Source organism: Neofelis nebulosa, chromosome 8 (assembly GCF_028018385.1).
Source record: "Neofelis nebulosa isolate mNeoNeb1 chromosome 8, mNeoNeb1.pri, whole genome shotgun sequence".
Taxonomy (NCBI): Eukaryota; Metazoa; Chordata; class Mammalia; order Carnivora; family Felidae; genus Neofelis; species Neofelis nebulosa.
The window spans coordinates 42,440,187-42,463,817 of NC_080789.1; the positions used below are offsets into that span (position 1 = coordinate 42,440,187).

General features: G+C 42.1%; 1 long non-coding RNA gene across 1 annotated transcript in view; it reads right to left on the reverse strand.

The window, feature by feature from the left end:
* LOC131519193 (uncharacterized) overlaps positions 1 to 22,775 on the reverse strand; it is a 28,013-nt gene extending 5,238 nt beyond the window's left edge. The window contains exon 1 of the long non-coding RNA XR_009265522.1: positions 22,616 to 22,775. This is a non-coding gene — a long non-coding RNA (uncharacterized LOC131519193). The remainder of the gene's footprint in view (positions 1 to 22,615) is intronic.
* Between the last annotated feature and the right edge of the window lie 856 nt (positions 22,776 to 23,631).

Here is a 23,631-nt window from a genome sequence, read left to right on the forward strand (position 1 = left end):
TGATTCTAGACTTGAAGGTCATCACCTAAATCCGATTAATAACAAAGGAATGTGGGACTACGACAGTCATGAGGATTTAGCTCATCTGCCTGCCGTTCGTGGTTAGTTCTGACCAGGTGAGGGACTAAAGTTCAGGTTCCTTTGTCCATGTTAACATGTGTGCATCCAATAGAAAAACAAGGATAATGAACATTTGTCCTCAACACACACACCTAGAGAGTCCAGTAGTAATTAATATAAGATCGTTACTTGCTGAGGGCTTTGTTAAATTATATAAAATAGCAAGTATTTACATATGACTTCCTTACTAGGACACAGTGTATTCTCGATATATTACTGTCGTTACCTCTTGAGGGGTAGTGCTTGGTGCTCACTGAGTAACAAGAGAAGAATCAGTGTAAATGGTAGAGAAATTATAAGTGTAAATACTTCTTTAATGCTTTCTCCGTTGCAGGCTCTGTGATAACACATTACATATATTAATTTATTTAATTCTCCCAATAACTTTACGATATCGTTACCATTCCTAGTATTCCCACTTTACTGATAAAGAAACTGATGCAGAATCATTTATTTGTCTAATATCTACTGAGTGTCTACCATGTACTTGATAATGGCCTAAGAATTAGGAATACCTCAAAGCATCCCTGCCTTCGTGGAATTTACTATCTAGTGGTGAGAGATAAAAATAAACTATAAAAATGTAAATTATATGGTAAGTTAGAATGTGATAAATGCTACTGAGAAAAGTAAACATTAAAGAAGGAAAGGTTTCTGTGTACGTGTGTGTGTACATGTGCATGCAATTTAAAAATTTTTTTAATGTTTATTTATTTTTGAAAGAGAGAGGGAGAGGGAGAGAGAGTGCGAGCAGGGGAGGGACGGAGAGAGAGGGAGACACAGAATCCAAAGCAGGCTCCAGGCTCTGAACTGTGAGCACAGAGCCTGACGCGGGGCTCAAACTCACAGACTGTGAGATCATGACCCGAGCTAAAGTCGGGACGCTCAACTGACTGAGCCACTCAGGCACCCCCATGTGTGTGCAATTTAAAGAATGTTGTGAGAAGATGCTCAATGTCACCAATCATCAGGGAGATGCAAATTAAAACCACAATGAGACCTCACCCTACACCTGTCAGAATGGCTAGATTCAAAACAACAAGAAATAACAAGTGTTAGCGAGGACGTGGAGAAAAAGGAACCCTGTTGCACTGTTGGTGAGGATGTAAATTGGTACAGCCACTGTGGAAAACAGTATGGATGTTCTTCAAACAGAAAGAGAAATACCATATGATCCAGTAATTCCACTACTAAATATTTACCCAAAGAAAACAAAACCACTAATTTGAGAAGAATGATGCACCCCGATGTTTATTGCAGCATTCTTTATAATAGCCAAGATATGGAAGCAACCCAAGTGTCCACTGAGAGGTAAGTGGGTAAAGAAGCTTTAGTATATATTCCACTGTATGTAGGTATGTACATACAACAGAATTTTACTTGGCCATACGAAAGGATGAGCTCTTGCCATTTGCAACTACACCGATGGGCCTAGAGGCTACTACGCTAAGTAAAATAAGTCAGAGAAAGACAAATATCATAAGGATTTCACCTATACATGGAACAAATGAGAACAAATGAAAAGCAGAAACAGATTCATAAATACAGAGAACTGATGGTTGCCAGAGGGGAGGGGCTTGGGGGAATAAACAAAGTGGATGAAGGGGAGTGGGAGGTACAGGCTTCCAGTTATGGGATGAATAAGTCACAGGGATAAAAGGTACGCATATGGAATATGGCAATGGTATTAGAACAGTGTAGTATGGTGACAGTATGCACTTGTGACGAGCATAGCATAACAAGTAGATGTGTCGAATCACTACATCGTATTCCTGAAACTAACATAACATGGTGTGTCAACGATACTTCGATAAAAGGGGGAAAACAGTTAAAAAATAAAGGATGATGAATAAGGAAAGCCTCACTGAGAAGGGGACTTTGAGCAAAGATTGAGGGAGATGAAGAGAGACCCATATTATAAACCTCTGGGAGAAGAGTGTGTTCCAAAGAGTAAACTGCCAAGTACAAAAGCCGCGAGGAGGTGCCTGGACTGTTGCAGACAGAGCAGGGAGGCCCTGGTGGGTGGAGTAAAAATGAGTATGTTGGGGAGGAACAGAAGTCAGAGAAGTAGGAGGAAAGGCCAGATCCTATGGGCCTTGCAGATATTGACTTTTATGGAGCTGAGAAGCCTTGGGAGAGTTGTAAGCAGAGAAGCTACATGGTCTGACTTCTGTTGTAAAAATATCATCTGGATGTTATATTGAGAACAGACTATGTGTGGGCAGGTGGGAAATGGGTGCTGGTAGGACAGGGCAGAAACCACAGAGATGGGTTGGGAGACTATTATAATATTCTGGGAGATCTGGAGACCATTAACAATAACCCAAGAGAGTAATGGAGGAGGATGAACCAATGTAGTTGTTTGGGAGGCGGTAAGAAGTATCAGATTCTAAGCATCTCTGTAGGTGGAGTCCACAGGATTTGCTAATAGATTGGATATGAGCTAGAAAGAGAAGAAAAAGGTGACTCCAAACTTTCTGCCTTGATCAACTGGAAAGGTGAGGTTGGTGTTGATTGAAGTTGAGGAGGACTTAGAGAGGGGCAGGATTGGTAAGCTCAGGAGTTCAGCTTGGATATGCTAACTTTGACATGACTATAAGACATCTGTGGCAGGCAGGATAAGGATCCCCCAAAAGGCCCATTGAGATCCTAATTCCCTGTGAATTAGGGAACCTGTGAATATGTTTGATTATATGGCAAGGGGGAATTGAATTAGTGGATGGAATTAAGGTTGCTAATTAGCTGACCTTACAATAGGGAAGGTGTCCTGCACTATTCAGGTGGATGTAATGTAATCATAAGTCTTTAAATGTGGAAGTCAGTGTCAGACTATGCAATGTGAGAAAGACTTCACTGGGCATTGCTGGCTTTGAAGATGGAAGGAGCCCACAAGCAAACAAATGCCAGCAGTCTCTAAAAGTTGGAAAGGCCAAGAAAATGGATTCTCCCCTAGAGCCTTTACAAAAGAAATGCAGCCGTGCTGACACTCTGATGTTACCCACTGAGACCCATTTTGGACTTCTGACCTCCAAAACAGTAAGATAATACATTCATGTTGTTTTAAGCCACTCGGTTTACGATCATTTGTTGCAGCGGAAATAGGAAAATATAACATTTCCAAGTGGAGATTGCTTGTAGGCAGCTGGATATTTATGTCTGGACTTGGGGTCGTGGATAAGGACATTAATTTGGAGTTATTCACATATGGACGATACTTAAAAATCAGGAGACTGGATGAGATCACCAGGAAAATAAGTAAAATCAGAAGGGAAAAAGTCCAAGGTCTGAGCTTGGATGAACTCTGATATTGGAGCCAGTAAAGGAGACCTGGAAGGGGAAGCTAGTGAGGGAGGATGAGAACCAGGTGGGTGTGTTGCCCAGAAGCCAAGTGAAAGAAGTGTTTCGAGGAGATGGGGTGATGACACGTGTCAACCGCTGTTGATGGGTCACGTAAGATGAGGAGTAGGAATGGATCTTTGGATTGAGCAATGTAAAGGTTGGCCTTGACAGGAGCAATTTGGGCAGAATGGTGTGGGCTAAAACCTTCTGGAGTAGGTTTTAGCAAAACATGGGAAGAACGGAATTGGAGCCTGTGAGTCCAAATAACTTTTAAAGAGTTTGGCTATAAAAATGAGCAGAGAGATAGGGCGATAGCTGGAGATAAAAGAGGCCTTTCTGGCTGTAGGTTAGAGAAATAACAGCGTATTTGTGTGTTGATGAGAATGAGCCAGCAGGGAAGACCAGAGAGGCTAGGAAATTTGCTCAAGTTCACATGACTGTGCGGAGCGGAGATGAGTTGTCCCAGCTGAGGTCATCCTAGACAAGCCCTCCCTCAGAAGCAGAGTCACTTAGTCAACCAGCTGTTGACCAAGTACTTGTGAGTTAGCCCAGCCAAGACCGGAAGAATGGCTCAGCTGAGCCCAACTCGAATTGTTAACCCGGAGAATTGTGAGCTTAATGAGGGGTTGCTGTGTTAGGCTGAAAAGTTTATAGGCTGCTGTTATGCAGAAAAAGATAATGGGTATTGGGCCAAATTAAGCTACATGCGTTCGGGGTACAAGTGACCATGTAACTTCCAAGATCATAACTGATTAATATGCAAGAGGTGTTAGTAGCTTCATTGTAATGAGGTAATGAGAGCAAGAAAACTTGCTCTTCTAGGTCAACCCAGGTGTAATAATGAATATTCTATGCTAAACATCCAATTTCCTTTTTCTCTGGGGAAAATAAAGGGAATGTAATCACCTTCAGTGACGTATTTATTTATTTTTTAATTTTTTTTAACATTTATTTATTATTGAGAGACAGAGAGAGAGAGAGCATGAGCAGGGGAGGGGCCAAGAGATGGGGAGACACAGAATCCGAACGGGCTCCAGGCTCTGAGCTGTCAGCACAGAGCCCGACTCGGAGCACGAACTCACAAACCGCGAAATCATGACCTGAGCCGAAGTCAGTCACTTAACTGACAGAGCCACCCAGGCGCCCCTTCATTGACTTATGACCTGAACATTGATATTCTTTCTCTTGACAGGTGGCAAAAAATAAGAATAAATAACACTGTCACTGTTTCCTGAATGCTTGTCTAGACAGTGCCCAGGAACTGTTTTCTCTTGCTCTAATATTCTGTAATTTAATTTTGTACAGTTTACATTTTAGTCACATTTCCTGTGTAAAATCGTGAGGGAATCATTTGCAACTCAAATATTTTTTATTTAAAAACATCAGTTTTCATGTTAATTAGCTCACTTGTGACAATTATTTCACAATGTATGTCAAAACATCAAATTATACACCTTAAGTATGGACAATTTTATTTGTCAATTATACCTCAATAAAGATGGGGAAAAAAGAAAATAAATTTTGGTTCTTCAAAGTAAATTTATCAAAGGAAGGAAGGAGGGAAAGAAGGAGGGAGGGAAGGGAAGGAGGGAGGAGGGAAGGTCATTTTCCAAAGCTTTAATTGCCCTTAGTTTTGACCCACAAGTAACCATGCAAACTCACTTTGAGAATGTTATGACTGTGGTACGAGAAAAATTGTGATGGCCACCAACTCACCAGCTTTTGGCTATAACTACTAAAACCTAAAAATGGAAGCTAGGAATCGATTTCTAGGCAACTCTTCTCTTTTTCTCAGAATCCAGATCTAGGAGACCAGGAGTATAAGCAAGTCAGGAGCAAAAACCTCTTTTGTAGCATCTTACACCTTAGTGAGTTTCTAAGCACAAAACTTCTGGTCTTGTACTCATTTCTCTTTTCCCTCTTTCCTGTAGGGTGAGGACATGGTGGTTCTCCACAGGGTCGTGATTCCCATGGCCTCCCTTCTCTCCCTTCCCCCATCACCCTCAAAATCCCACAATCAGAATAATCAGGAAACACTATGCCCTTGCTGGTGCTTTCTTTGTGTAAATCTAGTCACTTTTTTTTTTTTTTAATGTGTGTTTGTTTTTGAGAGAGAGACAGACAGAGTCCAAGCGGGGGAGGGACAGAGAGAGAGGGAGACACAGAATCCGAAGCAGGCTCCAGGATCTGAGCTGTCAACACAGAGCCAGATGCGGGGCTCGAACTCATGAGCTGTGAGATCATGACCTGAGCCGAAGTCAGATGCTTAACCAACTGAACCACCCAGGTGCCCCTAAATCTAGTCACTTCTAGTTTTACAGAATTTAGATTATTAACCAGACTGCGTTGCCAGTCCCTGTGCCTCTTTGATGTAAGAAAGATCTAGCATACTGTCTGAGGCCCATACCTTTGCAGATCAGGTAAAATGTATACACCGTTTCCTAGAGGCATGCGGCAGCAATTTGATGTTTAGATCTAAGAAATGTGTTTGCCCAAAGGCACAGTGATGTGTTAATAAACATTCCTGTCCACAGAAGTTTTTGAGTCATTTTGTGCCAGATCATTTTACGATGACCTATCAGGAAACATTTTAGAGACAACAGTTTTGTTCACAGCTCTGGTAGATGACGGAGAAATCATAAAAACCATCCTATGGAGGGGGTCCTTAATTAGAATTATGAGAGCTATTCTGAACTTGGCATCCACTGTAGAGTCCAGGCTGCGTTAGTGGATAGCTCTTCTCCATTTTGGTCTCTAGGTATTAAGCACATGAAGCATTTCCTTATCTACATAATAGGGTGTCAATCTGTACTTCTATATAAATAACTTCCGTATAAATCTGTTCTAAGGTCTTTGTATACATTACCTCCAAGGTGAAATATTGAATGCCCAAAGCAGTTGAATTCCATATTTTAACTTTTTTAAATTCTTAGACATAAAAACAGTCCTTGGGGCGCCTGGGTGGCGCAGTCGGTTAAGCGTCCGACTTCAGCCAGGTCACGATCTCGCGGTCCGTGAGTTCGAGCCCCGCATCGGGCTCTGGGCTGATGGCTCGGAGCCTGGAGCCTGTTTCCGATTCTGTGTCTCCCTCTCTCTCTGCCCCTCCCCCGTTCATGCTCTGTCTCTCTCTGTCCCCAAAAAAAATTAAAAAACGTTGAAAAAAAAATTAAAAAAAAAAAACAGTCCTTGAAGATCTTCAAAGGCCATTTTGTCATGAAGTAAAGAGCAAATCTATGAATTAAAGAGGTATTGAAAGAGAAACAAGCCCTATGAATGTGTTTCTTTTAAAGTTGTTTCATAGGAAGACCCAGTAAGAAAAGTATGAAAGAGAATGATGTACCTATTGGATGGCCATGAAAGAAGGGAAATTTTGGCAAAGGCAACACGTAATCTTGAAACTCTAGAGAAAAAGATCACAATGAGACCATTACTACATGCAATAAGGTAGTTTTTCTTCCTTTTTAAAGTTGTGGCTTGAGTGAAGCTGATTTTAAAACTAGGTAGCTAGGAAAATGCTGGTACTAACTTATGTCTTTGCTTATGAAATGTATGTTGCCAAAAAAAGTGCATAATTTCCAGGAATGGTGAAATTGACATTAATCATATCTCCCCCAGGAGAAGGGAGGACTTTGGGATGAAAAATGTCTTTGTTATCTCTTGCTGCGTAACAAATTCCCCCCCAAATCTAGCAACTTAAAACAGCAACAATGCATTATCTCCCCTAGTTTCTGAGGATCAGGAATCCAGGACCACCTTAGCCAAGTGGTTCCGGTTCACGAGGTCATAGTCAATCTGTCAGCAGGGACTGCTGTCTCCTGAAAGCTTGAATGGAGCTTTGAGGAGAATCCACTTTCAGATGTGTTCGCATGGCCATTGGCAGAAGGTCTCAATTCCTCACTTTTATTTTTATAACCTCTAATGTAGGAAGGGGTGTGCCACTACTTTGGCTGTATGCTAGTGGTCAAACAGATCACCTCTAGTATGACATGGGAGGGAACCACACAAGGGTATCAGGAGGTGGGATTGTTGGAGGCTGTCTTGGAGCTGGCTCTGTTTACAGTTTATTCACTTTTAAAAAATCATTCAACCCTGCCAGGTAATGGGCCAGGCTCTGCAAATATACCTATATCCTTTTGGATTATACAAATCATAATCCCAGAACTTGGAGATGAAAGGGACTGTAGAGATCATCCTCTAACCCAACCCTCATTCTTGTCTAAGATTCATCAGGATAGAATAGGGAAATAAAGCCCAGAATGTATCAGTAATGCCCCAAACCACCCTCTCCTCAAGAGCTGATGCAGAATTTAATCTTTGGGCTTGTCAGTACCTTCCCCCCACCCGGTTTTTTTTTTTTTTTCAATTTTTTTTTTTTTTTTCAATTTTTTTTTTTTTTCAATTTTTTTTTTCAACGTTTTTTTTTTTTTTTTTTTAATTTTTTTAATTTATTTTTGGGACAGAGAGAGACAGAGCATGAACAGGGAGGGGCAGAGAGAGAGGGAGACACAGAATCAGAAACAGGCTCCAGGCTCCGAGCCATCAGCCCAGAGCCTGACGCGGGGCTCGAACTCACGGACCGCGAGATCGTGACCTGGCTGAAGTCGGACGCTTAACCGACTGCGCCACCCAGGCGCCCCTTTTTTTTTCAATTTTTAATGCTTATTTATTTTGAGAGAGAGAGCGAGAGAGAGAGAGAGAGCATGAGCAGGAGAGGATCAGAGAAAGAGGGAGACACAGAATCCAAGGCAGGCTCTAGGCTCCAAGGTGTCAGCACAGAGCCCCACGCAGGACTCTAACCCATGAGCTGTGAGATCATGATCTGTGCTGAAGTCAGACACTCAACCAACTGAGTCACCCAGGCATGCCTTTCCCCAGTTTTGTTGAGATATAGTTGACATCCATCAGTATATAAGTTTAAGGCATACAGCCTGATGGTTTCCTTTACATATATTGTGAAATGATTGCCACAATAAGGTCAGCTAACATACATCTCAATATAATAAAAAGAAAAGAAAAAGAAAAAAAAAAAAGTTTCTTGTGATGGGAACTCTCAGGATTTACTCCCTTAACCACTTTCCTATATATCATACATACTTTTATCTAGAGTCATCATGTTGTACATTACATCCCTAGTACTTTTTTATATTATAATTAAAAGTTAGTACCTTTTTTATTTTATTTTTCAATTTACATCCAAACTAGTTAGCATATAGTGAAACAATGATTTCAGGAGTATATTCCTTAATGCCCCTTCCCCATTTATCACCCCCCACAACCTCTCCAGAAACCCTCTGTTTGTTCTCCATATTTAAGAGTCTCTTATGTTTTGTCCCCCTCCCTGTTTTTATATTATTTTTGCTTCCCTTCCCTTATGTTCATCTGTTTTGTATCTTAAAGTCCTCATACGAGTGAAGTCATATGTTATTTGTCTTTCTCTGACTAATTTCGCTTAGTGTAATACCCTCCAGTTCCATCCACATAATTGCAAATGATTTCATTCTTTTTGATTGCTGAGTAATATTCCTGTGTGTGTGTGTGTGTGTGTGTGTGTGTATATATATTACATCTTCTTTATCCATTCATCCAGCGATGGACATTTGGGCTCTTTCCAACTCTGGCTATTGTTGATAGTGTTGCTATAAACATTGGGGTACATGTGTCCCTTTGAAACAGCATACCTGTATCCCTTAGATAAATACCTAGTAGTGCAATTGCTGGGTTGTAGGGTAGTTCTATTTTTAATTATTTAAGGAACCTCCATACTGCTTTCCAGAGTAGCTGCACCAGCTCGCATTCCCACCAGCAATGCAAAAGATCCTCTTTCTCCGCATTCTCACCAACATCTGTTGTTGCCCGCGTTGTTAACGTTAGCCATTCTGACAGGTGTAAGGTGACATCTCATTGTGGTTTTGATTTGTATTTCCCTGGTGATGAATGATGTTGAGCATTTTTTCATGTGTCAGTTGGCCATCTGGATGTCTTCTTTGAAGAAGTGTCTATTCATGTCTTTTGCCCATTTCTTCACTGGATTATTTGTTTTTTGGGTGTTGACTTTGATAAGTTCTTTATAGATTTTGGATACTAAGCCTTTATCTGATATGTCATTTGCAAATACCTTCTCCCATCCTTTCAGTTGCCTTTTAGTTTTGCTGATTGTTTCCTTCTCTGTGCAGAAGATTTTATGTTGATGAGGTCTCAGTAGTTCATTTTTGCTTTTGTTTCCCTTGCCTCCAGAGACGTGTTGAGTAAGAAGTTGCTGTGGCCAAGATCAAAGAGGTTTTTGCCTGCTTTCTCCTCGAGAAGTTTGATGGCTTCCTGTCTTACATTTAGGTCTTTCATACATTTTGATTTATTTTTGTCTATGGTGTAAGAAAGTGGTCCAGATTCATTCTTCTGCATGTCACTGTCCAGTTTTCCCAGCACCACTTGCTGAAGAGACTGTCTTTATTCCATTGGATATTCTTTCCTGCTTTGTCAAAGATTAGGCGGCCATACGTTTGTGGGTCCATTTCTGGGTTCTCTATTCTGTTTCATTGATCTGAAAAAGTTAGTACTTTTTGACCACCTTCCTCCACTTACCCCTCCCCCCCTAATATCTTTTCATAAAATATTTGAATCCATGATCTTTTGTTTATGGTTTGTTTCACTGATAATTCACATGCACCCAAATGTTGAATTAAATTTAATTTTTACAGGTCAGTATTCATTTTTTTTTAATTTATTTTTTTTTCTTTTCTTTTTTTAAAAATAGAGTAGGACCCTTGGCTTGCATTTTACAAGCCTTAGGTTGGTTGTTTTTTTTTGGGGGGGGGGGTTGTTGTTTTTTTTAAGTAATCTGTACATCCAATGTGGGACTGGAACCGACAATCCAGAGATCTAGAGTTTCACTCTCTACCAACTGAGCCAGCCAGGAACCCCTTTTTTTATTTCTTTTTTTTTTTTTTTTTTTTTTTTTAATTTTTTTTTTTTCAACGTTTTTTATTTATTTTTGGGACAGAGAGAGACAGAGCATGAACGGGTGAGGGGCAGAGAGAGAGGGAGACACAGAATCGGAAACAGGCTCCAGGCTCCGAGCCATCAGCCCAGAGCCTGACGCGGGGCTCGAACTCACGGACCGCGAGATCGTGACCTGGTTGAAGTCGGACGCTTAACCGACTGCGCCACCCAGGCGCCCCAATTTCTAAAAAAATATTTATTGAATGTTATTTTGTGCCAAATGCATAATAGATACTGGATACACTGTTTAATGTAATATTCAGTCCTAATGAATCTTCATCTATTGAAGGGAGAGGGTATATTTACTGAGCATTAAAATAGAGAGTGTATGAGAAATGAGTAAAATATTATTCTTGTTCTTTTTTTTAAATTTTTTTTAACGTTTTATTTATTTTTGAGACAGAGAGAGACAGAGCATGAACAGGGGAGGGGCAGAGAGAGAGGGAGACACAGAATCGGAAGCAGGCTCCAGGCTCTGAGCCATCAGCCCAGAGGCCGACACGGGGCTCGAACTCACGGACCACGAGATCGTGACCTGAGCTGAAGTCGGACATTTAACCGACTGAGCCACCCAGGCGCCCCAGTATTATTCTTGTTCTAAAGGAGTTTAAAGTCTAGTACAATTAATTTTGGAATTAAGCATGTAAGATGCTAATTAGCATAATTTACTTTTCATATAACTGACCTCGTGGCACTGGTGTGCAGCTAAAAAGCTCTAACTTATGTTGGTGGTGGCTGCATTTGTTGCTGGCAATCGATCTGGCCTCATATTACTTTAATTTGCTTACAATTTTAATGTTTTTATCATACCGTCTTGTTTATATACACATGGAGTATATGCATAAAACAGAAAAGTGATACACAGAGTGAATGCAGCTAAAAATCTCTAATTCACCTCAAGATGCTTAAAGAATGCTAAATGATGACAGTTGTCCCAATTACCAGGAGCTTATAGCATCATTAGGAAATTAGTTTTTAAAAAAGAGTTGGCATCAGGCCCAAGATGGGAAAAATGGGTTCTTCCCAAGGGCAGAGGATGCCGCAAGTTCTTCTTCCAGCATTATGGTTGTTGTGGCTTCCTTGGTCAAATATTTGCATCCAGGAACCAAGCTGTGAATTAGAAGCTCACTGCGTATGAGTTAAATCGTTTCTCAGCAATATCCCCTCAAATCCAAACAGATTTTGGATGCAAGAGTTCTCTTTGGATGATTTCCACAAACCCCACCCTGTCTAATAATGAAACTCCCATGGGTTTTCTCCCTGATGGACCTGTAAATTTTTCTTTCTGACTGACCTGTGAATATTGGCTCCCAACACCTGTCATTCAGGTCTGTGTTGTACGTGCCATATGTACTCCATTTGTGCATCTGTGCCAGTGCTGGCTCGCCCAATACTCAGCCAATTGGAGGGGGAGACGGAGCCCAAGACCAGCACTTTGGTTTAGTTTTTTCTGCGTAGTGCATAGCAGAGCATCACATACAGGAAGGCACATAATAAATGTTCTTTGATAAAGCCAACAGCTGCTGCTAGCATGGTTTCCAGGCCCAGGATAGGTCGGATTTGTTTCTTCTTTTTCTTGATAATATTGAATGTAGGCATTTCTTTTTTAAAAATTCTTTAGCATTATAAAGCAGCCTAGAGGCAAAAAGAAGATATGATAGATACAAAGGATCTGAGAATATTGTGGTGAAAAGGGAATAGGCTTTGGAATTAGCTATGTATTCATCCATTCATTCAACAAATATTTGTCAAAAATGAACCCATACTAGTGAACAAAACTGACAAAAAGTCTTCTATCTTGGAACTTGCATTCTAGTAACTAAAATGTGTGGTGTCAGAGAGTGATAAGTGCTATGAAAAAAACATAAAGTGGGGCAGGGGTGAGGGACAGCCATGAGTGGGGATGCAATTCTGGTAGGAGGGTTAGGGAAATCCTCACTGAAAGGTGACATTTGAACAAATATGTGGAGGGGGTGAGGAAGGGAGCCATGTGGATATGGGGGAAGAGCATTGGGGCAGAGGGAATGGCTGAAACAAAGGTCCTGAAGTGGGTCTGGCAAGCAGGCCAGTGTGGTGAGAGAGGAGACTGGAGATTAAACCTTGGTGTGCTTCATAGGCCACCAACGCTTCTTAAGCTTCACCACCCTCCCCCCCCACCACCCAACCCCCCAAAAAGTAGAGACGAGAATGTCTGTATAGCTTGCAGGACTCTTGGGAAGACCAGATGAAGTAGTGAAGGCCAGTGTCAGGTATCCATATAAGAGCTTTAATTAAAATATGAAGGCTGTCTCCTGGCACTGATACTGCTTCTGTGTCTTCCGGGAAAAGGAAGGAAATAACAATACATTGCTGGTTTGTCACGAGTAGTGAAGGGTGGCAAAATGTGCCACCCCAAAATCTACCTCTCTGGCATAAGAATTATTTTGAGAAACAGCAGGCAAAGAAGGAGCTCTGAAAATGGATTTGAAGTTACCCTTTTGTAACGGAAATTTGCACTTGTAGGGAAATCTCCATTTGTAAGGGTGTCTCCCTCTGTGTACCAAGAGAATGACTAAATCACAAGAAACTCAACTCGGCAATGGAGAAGGCACTGACTTAACTCTGCATAGCAAAACTTATTCTAATGTATCATACTTTCCCCGCTCATCTCCCCATAACTGACTTCCCCCACACCTTTCTCTCTTTTGTCTTTAGCTGAAAATCGTATTTAAGTTGAATTCTAAAGGACCTCTAAGAGTTACCGAGTGTCTCCCATGCATATACGAGGTATTCATGCTAATAAACTTCTGTTTCTATTTCTTTTGTTTGTCTGTTATTTGTTACAGAGCTCTCAGCAGAGAACTTGGAAGAGTAGAGGGAAATTTTTTTTTTTTCCCTGCAGGAGCAAATGCAATAATGCATAAAATATTTAGTTCAGCGGTAGACACAAGGTAGACCCATAACTAATGGCAGTTCCCATTATCATCAGATGCTCTAATAAAGCATTCATTAGTATGGAGAGAGACAAAACTGGGAGAGCAACTTTATGCCACTAGCCAACAGGACTAGGCAGAAAACAGGAGCTAGGTTCAGGGCCCCAAAGAACCAGGAAATATAAGAGCAATGGATCTGAAAATCAAGGCAAAGCGATGAAGAATTCCATCGAGGTTTTACTCAAGCCCAGGGTGGTGGGTAGTGAGATTTATTTGAAGGGGCTGGAGTGGGAGAGACAGCAGAGCAGGGGGCAAAAACTAGGTGAATCTGAGGCTTCAATATAAGGCAGGAAATATAACTAATAGGCATCATAAAACTGAGTGAGTAGAATCAGCATAAACAGACTTGGCTGCAAATGGGCCTAAGTTGAGATATCCATGTATGTGGAAACCCATAACTGCTAGGTGGGAGTACAGTGGGGAACATTTGGATGAGAATAAAAGTAGAGAGAAAGCAAAAATGATACAGATGTGGGAGGATACTAAAGACAGTTCCATCAGAAGTAGGAAATAGAAGTTGTATTCCTGAATGAGGCAACAAATGCTGGCCAAGCTATCTAGAAATTTTCTAGATCCCAGGTTCAATTAAGAACAATGCACTAAATAAATTCTTGAAAGTCTAAGTATTTTGGTGGTTAACGTAAGGGATTATAAAGGTGGACAGACTTAGTTTCAGATGTGTTAAGTGACCTTGAATAAATTCGCCTCTAGTAGCCTTGATTCTCTAACAAGTAAAATAAGGATGGTAAATAAAGTTCTTGTGAGGACAATATATGAAAAGTCTTTTGTAGATGGTTAAACATTTTCCTAGGATTTCGTCTTTCACTTATTAAAGAAATGACAAAAAGTGTTGCTATTTGGATTTAATTTTGACCAACGAGGAAGAATCCGTGAGCTGAGTTTGGAACTTGGAAGAAAGGGGAGAAAAAACAAAGCTTACCTACATTAGAGTCCTGAATAGAGAGAGCCGTGCTCAAGGCATAAGCCTTAGATCAGAATGTTCCATTCCATTCCTCCAAGAGTTTCCCAAAGCCCAACCTGACAAGAATTTTGTTTTTCCTTCTTCAACCAGACCACCCAGACTGCCACACATTTCACACCTCTTCGCAATGTTCCCTTTCCCTTTGTCTTTCTGTTTGACATTTTTGTGCAAACATTAATTATTTATTCCTGTAAGTGGTAGAAAAAGTGCTGAAGTCAGAGTCAGGAGCCCTCAAGGTCTTTTATTTCACACCCAAGTACACAACTGCCACCTTTTTTCTCCATCCTTCCTTTTCTTCCTCTTTCCCTTCTCTCTCTCCCTTTTTTTCCCCATCCAGACTCGTTCCAAACTCAAATTCCAAATATAAGGATTGAAAGTGCAAGGATGGAGAGTTCAACTTTAGCGAGTAGGGCCAGGGTCAGTGCAGGGTGTGAACACAGGTGGCAGCCATTGCAATCTCTGTTATTTATCCACTCGCCTCTTGGGGCAAATGCTGTTCCTCCTTCTGCCTTCGCCCTTGACAACAGTATCCTGATTTGGGTTCAGGGCTGCTACATTCCCAGCCCGAGGCAATGAATCATGATAAGGTACAACAAATCATTACAAAACTTCTCGGCTTCCCCGGCCTCCCCTGCTGCTAGAGGTGGGGCGGTAGAAATCACTCATACCCTTTCTTTCCTGGACATAACTTCCCTGAAGTTAGGCATGGCTGTATGACTTGCTTTAGCTAAGGAAATATGAATGGAAATTTCACCTGTCACTTCTGGACGGAGGCATGTAAGAGCTGATGTGCAGGACATCGCACTCTTTCCCCGCTGTCACCTTGGCCCTACCCCTTGGTTCCACTTATCAACTGCATAACAAATCATTCCAAAACTTGGTGGCTTAAAGCGACTACTATCTCATGCTTCTGTGAGTTGATTGGAATCAGTTAAAAGGTGCTTCTGTTAGTCTTTCCTGAGGTTCCTCATGTCGGTACTATCAGGTCGTGGTCAGGGCTGCTGTGAGTGGCTCACTCACAAGTCTGGCATCTTGGAAAGGATGCCTGGAAGGCTGAGCTTGGCTGGGTCTCTCTCTTTCTCTGTGTCATCCCAGGGCTCGTCAGTCTCCATCTGATCTTTTCATGTGGTTTCTCTATGTGATCTTTCTAGAGCATAGTGAAGAGTAGCAGAATATGCTACCCCAGAATATGCCACTTCAGCATAAGCATTATTTTGAGCTAAAGGCAACTGAGAAGCCTAGATTCAAGAAAAACTCTCTTCTTTGTCCCTATTTGCCTAAAAGCGGGATGTAAATTTGCAAAGGTGGCTCCCCTCTCCTATCAGGAAAGACAGAAGTTAATCACCAGAGGCAAGTCTAGACGCTTTTATCAGCCCATAGACTACACCAAAAGAATCTAGACAGCAAATCTTGCTACAGCTAGCCCTTATCTAACATTAGTTTCCCATATAATTTACCTCCCCCAGTTTGCTGCCCTAGAAACAAAGTCTCTTTCCACTGTCTAGTCATTTCTCTAAAAGTTCATTGTTCCTTTGTTATTATATAAGCCAAAGTTCTAAGCATCTCTTCAAGTGATTCATTACTGAATGATTGTGTGTATGTGTGTGTGTGTGTGTGTATGAGAGAGAGAGAGAGAGAGAGAGAGAGAGAGAGAGATGCATATGTTAATAAATTTCTGTTTACTTTTCTTGTGTTAATCTCTCTTTTATGAGATGAGGCACTTCCCACTGGGGTGAGGTTCCTAGGAGGATTTTCCTTCTCTGTGATGGCCATGTAGTGGCACAGAGTTTCGAAAAGCATAAATCACCAGCCTTTTAACGACTTGGGTTCAGGATTGGCACAGCATAGCTATCACCATATCCTCTTGGTTCAAGCAGCGACAGGGCCAAACCAAATTCCAGACGGTGAGAAATAAACACCGCTTCTCGACGTGCTAAGTGACAAAAATTGGTGGCCATTTTTAATCTACCACATTTGCATTTAACATTAGAAAATTCAATCCTCCTCACATAGACCTGGAGGTGCCCAGATTTGGCCTGGTGGTGGGGAAGGTACCTGTCCGAGTCATAACCTGTCAACTCTCACCCCAAATTCCTGCTCCCAGATCCTTCTCAGTTGCTTCTGGTCATTTTATGACCAAGTCTCCATTTCTTTCTGGTTTATTTCTTCCCCAGATAGGACCAGAGCTGCACCTTCATTCTCCAAGGCAGTGCTATTACAAGGGTGACAATGGGAGCAGATGAAGAGGAAATCAGACACCAGACACCCCTATTTCTACTGTCCACAGCCTCCACCCCACAGGGAGTATCCTACGGGTAGCCATTCCTCTCCCTCAAGAGCACTTTCCTGACAACTTGCTGAGGATCACCGTAACTCTCTGGGTTTCCTTTTCCCACTTCCTGTATTATACAACTTCTACTTTTTATATCTATCCAGATAAGACCAGAAGTCATTTTACATTAGAAAAATCTCCTGAGCCCAGTGAGAAGCACTTTGGCTCATCATGCTGAGCCTTATCTCAACCTCCCCACTCCACAGTACTGGCCCTGGGTCTTGTCTCCCTCACCTAAAGGCCCCATTAATGGACTTACACTTTTATCTTTTATAATTTTTATATGTGGCCTCTTGTCTCTTCTGTCAGAGATGTCTGCGTGCTTTGGGGAGGATTAGGATCATGCCACTAGGAATGCAAAAGGAAGGGGAAATCAACATCCAGCTTTTGACTTCCAGAGCGGTTGGAGACCAACTAATTGTCTTAAAAGACAGTCTTTTCAAGAAGTGAAGTGATTTTCTAAATTTTTTGAGCCAGTGTTAACATATCAAGAACAGAGTCTGGTGGGCTAAAATAGAAGTATTATTCCAGAGAGGGGCGCCTCTCAGTCGGTTGAGCATCCGCCTTCAGCTCAGGTCATGATCTCAGTTTATGAGTTCGAGCCCCATGTCAGGCTCTGTGCTGACAGCTCAGAGCCTGGAGCCTGCTTCGGATTCTGTGTCTCCCTCTGTCTCTCTGCCCCTCCCCCACTTGTGCTCTGTCTCTGTCTCCCTCTCTCCAATAAACATTGAGAAAAACTTTTTTTGAAGAAAAAGTATTATTCCAGAGACAGAGGACTCAGAGTGAGACTAGTCCCTGCTACAAAGGTATAGGGGGGTTGGGAGGTGATGGTGTGAACAGCCCACCTGCTACCCTGAGGGATTATGGGAAGAAGAAGGGAGACACAGGTTGTAGAATAGATAGTGAGGCTGTGAGAACCTTGTGACAGGCCTATCCTCTCCCAGGCTGATGTTCTGAAGGAAGGGGGTCATCAAATCAGTAAGAGGAGGGAAGACAGCAAAGGGGCTTTTGTCCTTTCCTTGTTTATGGCATTATTGTAATTACCATTAAATAATACGTTTGTGTACTTTTATGTTTAATGACTTTCTTTTGCACTGTCCGTAAGCTCTGTAGAGGCTATCTTGTTACTGCTTAGCAGTGCCATGCATGGACTAGACATCAAAGAAGAGAGGGACAAAAGAGACACCTGAGGTAGAGCTCTTGACTCCTCAGGATCTGAGTGGCATGCAAGGAATCTGGAAGTTCTCAAATGCCCTTAGGGGCTGCTGAAAATAGAGGAGATTCAGGCTGAGGAACTTGCCACAAGATTCCACTGTGAGGGTGAGGCGAAGAAGCCCTGTGGCTGGAAACTCAAGGTGGGATGGGAAACATCTGGGGTTAGTGGCTAGACTTCCAGTGGATGCACAGCCACCAAGCAAGGGGGTGAGGTAGGACTGAGTCCCAAGGGAGACCCTAATCAAACTCAGAGAATAGACTGAGATGAGTTCCCCAGTTAGACTTCAGCAACCCACCCCCTACAGGATGCTCTGAGGAAATCAGACATCATACACCCTGTTTCTACAGTGCACAGCCTCCATCCCACAGGGAGTGTCCTACGGGTCGGACCAGCCCACCTTAGTGGGTGCCAGCCAGTGTATACCCGAGGACAGGACCAGGTGGCCCGCAGTAGAGACAGACAAGCCCCAGTCCAGCCCCAGCCCCATCTCCCTAGGGGCAGCGAGATATCAGCCTTCCTCTGCACCTGGATGCCACGGTGAGGAAAGGAAGGGAAAGGAGAAACCCAGTTGTCACAGGAAGTTCAACTTTCAATGAACAGAATGTTTAGTCAACACAGAATATTTTAAGTCAAACGCACCATTAATTAGAAAAGTTCATGTGCTCTCCCCACCCACCAAACTAGCTGCCACCCTGTGGGATGGGACTCATGAAACTTGGGTCTGTTCCAGAAAATGAAAAGTGATGTGTCTTTGTACATTTGAGTTTTAGTTTGTGTTCGGTTTGCAACTTCATTTTTTGCATATTCCTTAACAGTTAGGTTTCCTACACTGAAACGCAGGACCCCAGGATGCAGAAACAGCTGCATTAATTTTTAAAGCAAAAGTGTTTCTTCCTATTTCATCAGAAACCATTATCCCTTCTAAACTCCCTGTTGTCTCATGCTTTATTTAGAAAGATCCAGAACCGAGAAAACTTGAAACTCAGACAGATTACTAAGCAATTTCTAGCACCTGCCCTCCAAAGAACTTGACTCCTGGTAGCTCCAGTCACCTTTCCATGTGGTTTGCTGCTTGTCTGAAGGAGGCCGGCAGAAGCTGTCGCTGAACACGCTGAGCAGAGTGGCCCAGGTGTGTCGGGAGCCACATCCCAGCTGACCCAATTCTGTAATCTTTTCTAGGCTCCCATCTGTCTCAGCCTCAGGTAACTGTCCTACTGAATTACAAAAAAAAAAAAAAAAAAAAAAAAAAAAAAAAAATTAAACTAAATTCCTATTCTTAGTTCAATAGAAATAAAGTTGGAATTGTTCAAAAGATATTTTCAGGAAGAAATGAAGAAATAATAAAAAAAAAATTGAAGTATACAAAGCAAAGTTTTTTGGGAGGACAGATTTATGATAGTAAATGAAAACAAAAACAAAACCCTCTGCAAGGAGAGTCCCAGATGCATAGCTTTAAGGGCATTCAACCGCAGCTGCCTTTTCCTCTTTTTCATCCTTCATCTTGTCCTAGATTCAGAAATACCTCCTGTGCTTCTCTTCTGTCTTTAAGCATTGTTGTTCAACTGGCCAAAGTCTGGAGATACTTTTGGCTGGCGGAACTTAAGGAGGGTTGTGAGATTGGCATCTAGCAGGTAGAGGCCAAGGCTGCTGTCAAACATCGTACGGTGCACAGGACAGCCCCCACAACAAAGAACCATCCTGCCCAGAAGGGCAATCGTGCTGAGGTAGAGAAACCCTGCTTTAAGAAGAGGCATGTGGAACAAGCCCATTTCGAGAATGCTACCCAATGTGACAATTACCTGCTATGGTCAAAGGATGGTTCTCTCTGGGGAAGGGAAACAATCACAATTCTGTATTAATTAATTAATCCATCCACTTGTGTATCCAATATTTGTTAGTATCTACTGAAAATGGTACTGCTAAGCACTAACGAGGTGGGCAGCTTCTGTCTTGCAGAGCTGTGGACAAGTGCAAAAGAAAGGCAATAAACATAAAATTACGCAAATATATTATAATGGTAATTGTGACAATGCCATAAACAAAATACATGGGCTGATATAAAGAACATATTGTGAAGGGAAAACTGGTCCCTCTAATATCAGTAGAACTTAACAATTTCTAACTATGAACAATTTAATGAAAATCTTAATGTTTCATTCCTTGAAACTTCATCATGACTGTTTTCAACGACAATTTTTTTGTCTTCTTAGTTTTCGTAAGGAGTATTGTAACTCTCCTTGTTTTCTAAATGTCTATTTGAATCTCTTTTCTGATGTAATAGCCTACTGAAGTGTGTGAATATACAAAGAAGGAAGTTGCAAACTGAACACAAACTAAAACTCAAATGTACAAAGTACTCAGTTTAATGCTGAGTACCAGCGCTACCTTTCCTGTGCAACCAAAGTGATTCCAGAAAAGGACGGGGTTAGAGGGAAATCTTGGGGTACTTCAAGAGTTAAGACCAAAGGGACAGTCTCCAGTCTCCAGCTGGTGGTCAGTTTCCTTCCCTGCATATAGATATTCCGTAAGCAGCGAGACCCATATTTCAAAATTTGAGTCTATAATCTTTTCCCAGCAGTGACAATTGAGGACGTCTTCCCTGGGGGGAAGAAGTATTTAAGCTGAGACCTAAGGATGAATTAGGCAAAGTTGGAGGAGGTGGAGGCAAGCATTCCAGGAATGTGAAGGTCTATTTGGTATGTGTTGGCACATCAGGATAATCCTTCCACACAGAAAAAGTACTCATCATGGTGCCCTGCTTCCTTGTTCTTACGGGCAAAATCCATTTCTTCAGAGAGACCAAAACCTTACTTTTATACTTGATCCTGGCCACGTAGCCCTACTTGGGAAGGGAATGGTGGCAAAATTTTACTATGACTCCCAGCCAGCTATCCTTAACATTTATGACAACAATGCATGAAAATTTGACAAACGCACGCAAAAACAAAGCAGTGGGTATTCTCTATTGCAAACGCACATGCCTATGTGTGTGCATTTTGTAGATCCGATCGAGTGCCGGGCCGGGGCAGACCTTTTTTCCCCTTTTGAACTCAAAGATTCCGTGGAGAATCTGATGAAGGCTAGGGATTTCTCCCCTGGGAAAGGCACAAATGCACACATGCAAAAATGTTTGCATACAGTTCACGGGGGTTCAAATTCTGAAGATCTGCTAGCTCAGATGAACCCAGCAGCTTTCAAGCTTAGAGCAACGAATAAGGAAGAACATGTTGGTGCTGTGAGGTGCTGGGTCCTCCGTCAGACATAATGAGTTTGAGGTGCATGTGGCAGAATGTTCACGTGGAAAGCAGTTTAAAATGCTTCCTGGTTTTGTGTGATTTTATAAGCTTGTTGGAATTAAGAGGGAGTGGGTGGGTATGTATCAGTAATTACAATGGGCCCCATCCCTAGAGTCCAGGTTCACCTGTGTGCATATTTAGAATTTTTTTTTTCCTTAGAAAAATGTGCTTGTAGAAAATTTTCCTGGGTTTCTGCCTATTTAAAATATGACCCACCCTTTGTGTATTTTTTTTAGGTCCTTTTTGTAATCATTCCCTACTGTAATTAAAGAGAAGGCCAGCCTTGTGGATATCTGGGGAGCCAGTCTATGAAGAGGGGTGGAAATGTTGTATTGTGGCTGAAAAAAGTATTTGACAAACCGAGCCAGCCTTCTGCTCCCCTTCCCCTCACCCTGCTCGAGGTTCTTGCTAAACTACGCTTGGAGGAAACTGATCCTGTGAGCTGTACTGCTTTTCACTGTCCTTGGGTATAAAGCTTGGGGTTGTAGTAGGCTGAAGATGCCTCCCTAAAATATATCCACATCCTAGTCCCGGGAACCTATGAATGTTACCTCACACGGCCAAAAAAAGGATCTTTGCAAATGCGATTAAGGGTTTTGAGATGGGGAATTATCCTGGATTATCTGGGGGGGGGGGGAGGGCATAAAGGCCATCACCCATACCCTTAGGAGGGGGAGGCAGAAGGGGATTTGACACAGACAGAAGAGGGGAAGACAGAGAGAAAAGGAGGAGGCAATGTGACCGTGGAGGCAGAGTTTGCAGCGATGTGACCACAAGTCAAAGAATACCCACAGCTGCCAGAACTGAAAGAGGCAAGAACAGATTCTCAGCTAGAGCCTCCAGAGGGAGCACAGCCCTGTGACACCAGGGATATTCACCTCAGAATTCTGGCCTCCAGAACTGGGAGAGAGAGACTACATTTCTGTTGTTTTCAATCGTCCAGTTTGTGGTAATTTGTTGCAGCAGCCGTAGGAAACGAGGGGCAAATCTAGACAAAAGAAGAGAGGACAAACTGTCTAGATCACAGCCTGACCGTTGCTCTCCGATTTCTGATGAAGGTTTCTGGCTTTCTTTTCATTTTCAACCCCAAATATTTCTTTCGGAATCCAAGTAAACCTTCCTCTCTCACCTTGACACTTGTATTTTCAAGCTCCGCTGTTCTATACACACAGACTGATTTTGATTTACTAAGTATAAAATCCCATTTTGTTTGTGTTGCCTCCTTCCCCTTCAGTTTATATTCCCTGCCTCCAGATAATCACTTATCACTTTGGAAGAGTCCATCACTCTCTCTCTGTCTCCCTCTTCTCCCCTCCCCACTCCTCTCCTATTGTGTTGGATCTTAAAATAAAAGTTACTTACAATAAACAGCCTCTTCTTTCTTTTCTGGTTATTTCCTCCACTCAGCGGTGCAGAACTGTAGGGCTGCTTGCCCCCAAGTGTTTGAAGCCACCCACACACTTCAAAGCACAGTCCCCAGCAGCTGACGACTGCACACGTCAAATGACAGTCACAACGCCTTCACCATTAGTTTGTCAAATGCGCTATGAAAACGGCTCTGTAGGATGTAAGGAGAAAAGAAAAATGACATTTCATGACCGAAATAACAAGTGGTTGAGAGTGAGAACTAAAAGCAAATCTACATATCAGACGATTTGAAAAACCCAAACAAGCCATATCAAGCCTTTTTGCATGAAGACCTCCCAGAGCTTCAGGAAGAAATGGTACAGAGAAAACTCTATGAAAACTGCCAAGAGTTGGGGCACCAGGATCTCGGGTGAACATCATAGTGCAGGGGTCAGCAAACTATGATCCATAGGTCAAACCTGGCCCACCACTTGCTTTTGTGAATAAAGTTTTATTGGAACACAGTCACGTCCATTTGTTTACATATTGTCTGTGGCTACTTTTGCACTGTGAGAGCAGAGTCAAGTAACTATGACAGAGACTGTGTGGCATGCAAAGCCTAAAATATTTAGTGGTTTTGCCCTTTACATTAAAAAAATGCCAACCGCTGTTATAATAAAATTGTAGCAGCAGTACTGGGTACAGAGAGTAAACTCTAGCCACGAGGAATAGCAGAAATGACAAGTGCATTCATTTCATCAGGATGCCACAACAAATCATTATAAACTGGGTGGCTTAAACAACAGAACTTTATTCTCTCAGAGTTCAGGAGGCCACAGATCCAAAATCAAGGTATTTGTAAGGACTGATTTCTCTGGAGACTCTTTTATTTATTTATGAAAAAAAAATTTTTTAATGTTTACTTATTTTTGAGAGAGAGAGACAGCAGGAGAGGGGCAGAGAGGGAGAGGGAGACATAGAATCTGAAGCAAGCTCCAGGCTTCAAGCTGTCAGTACACAGCCTAATATGG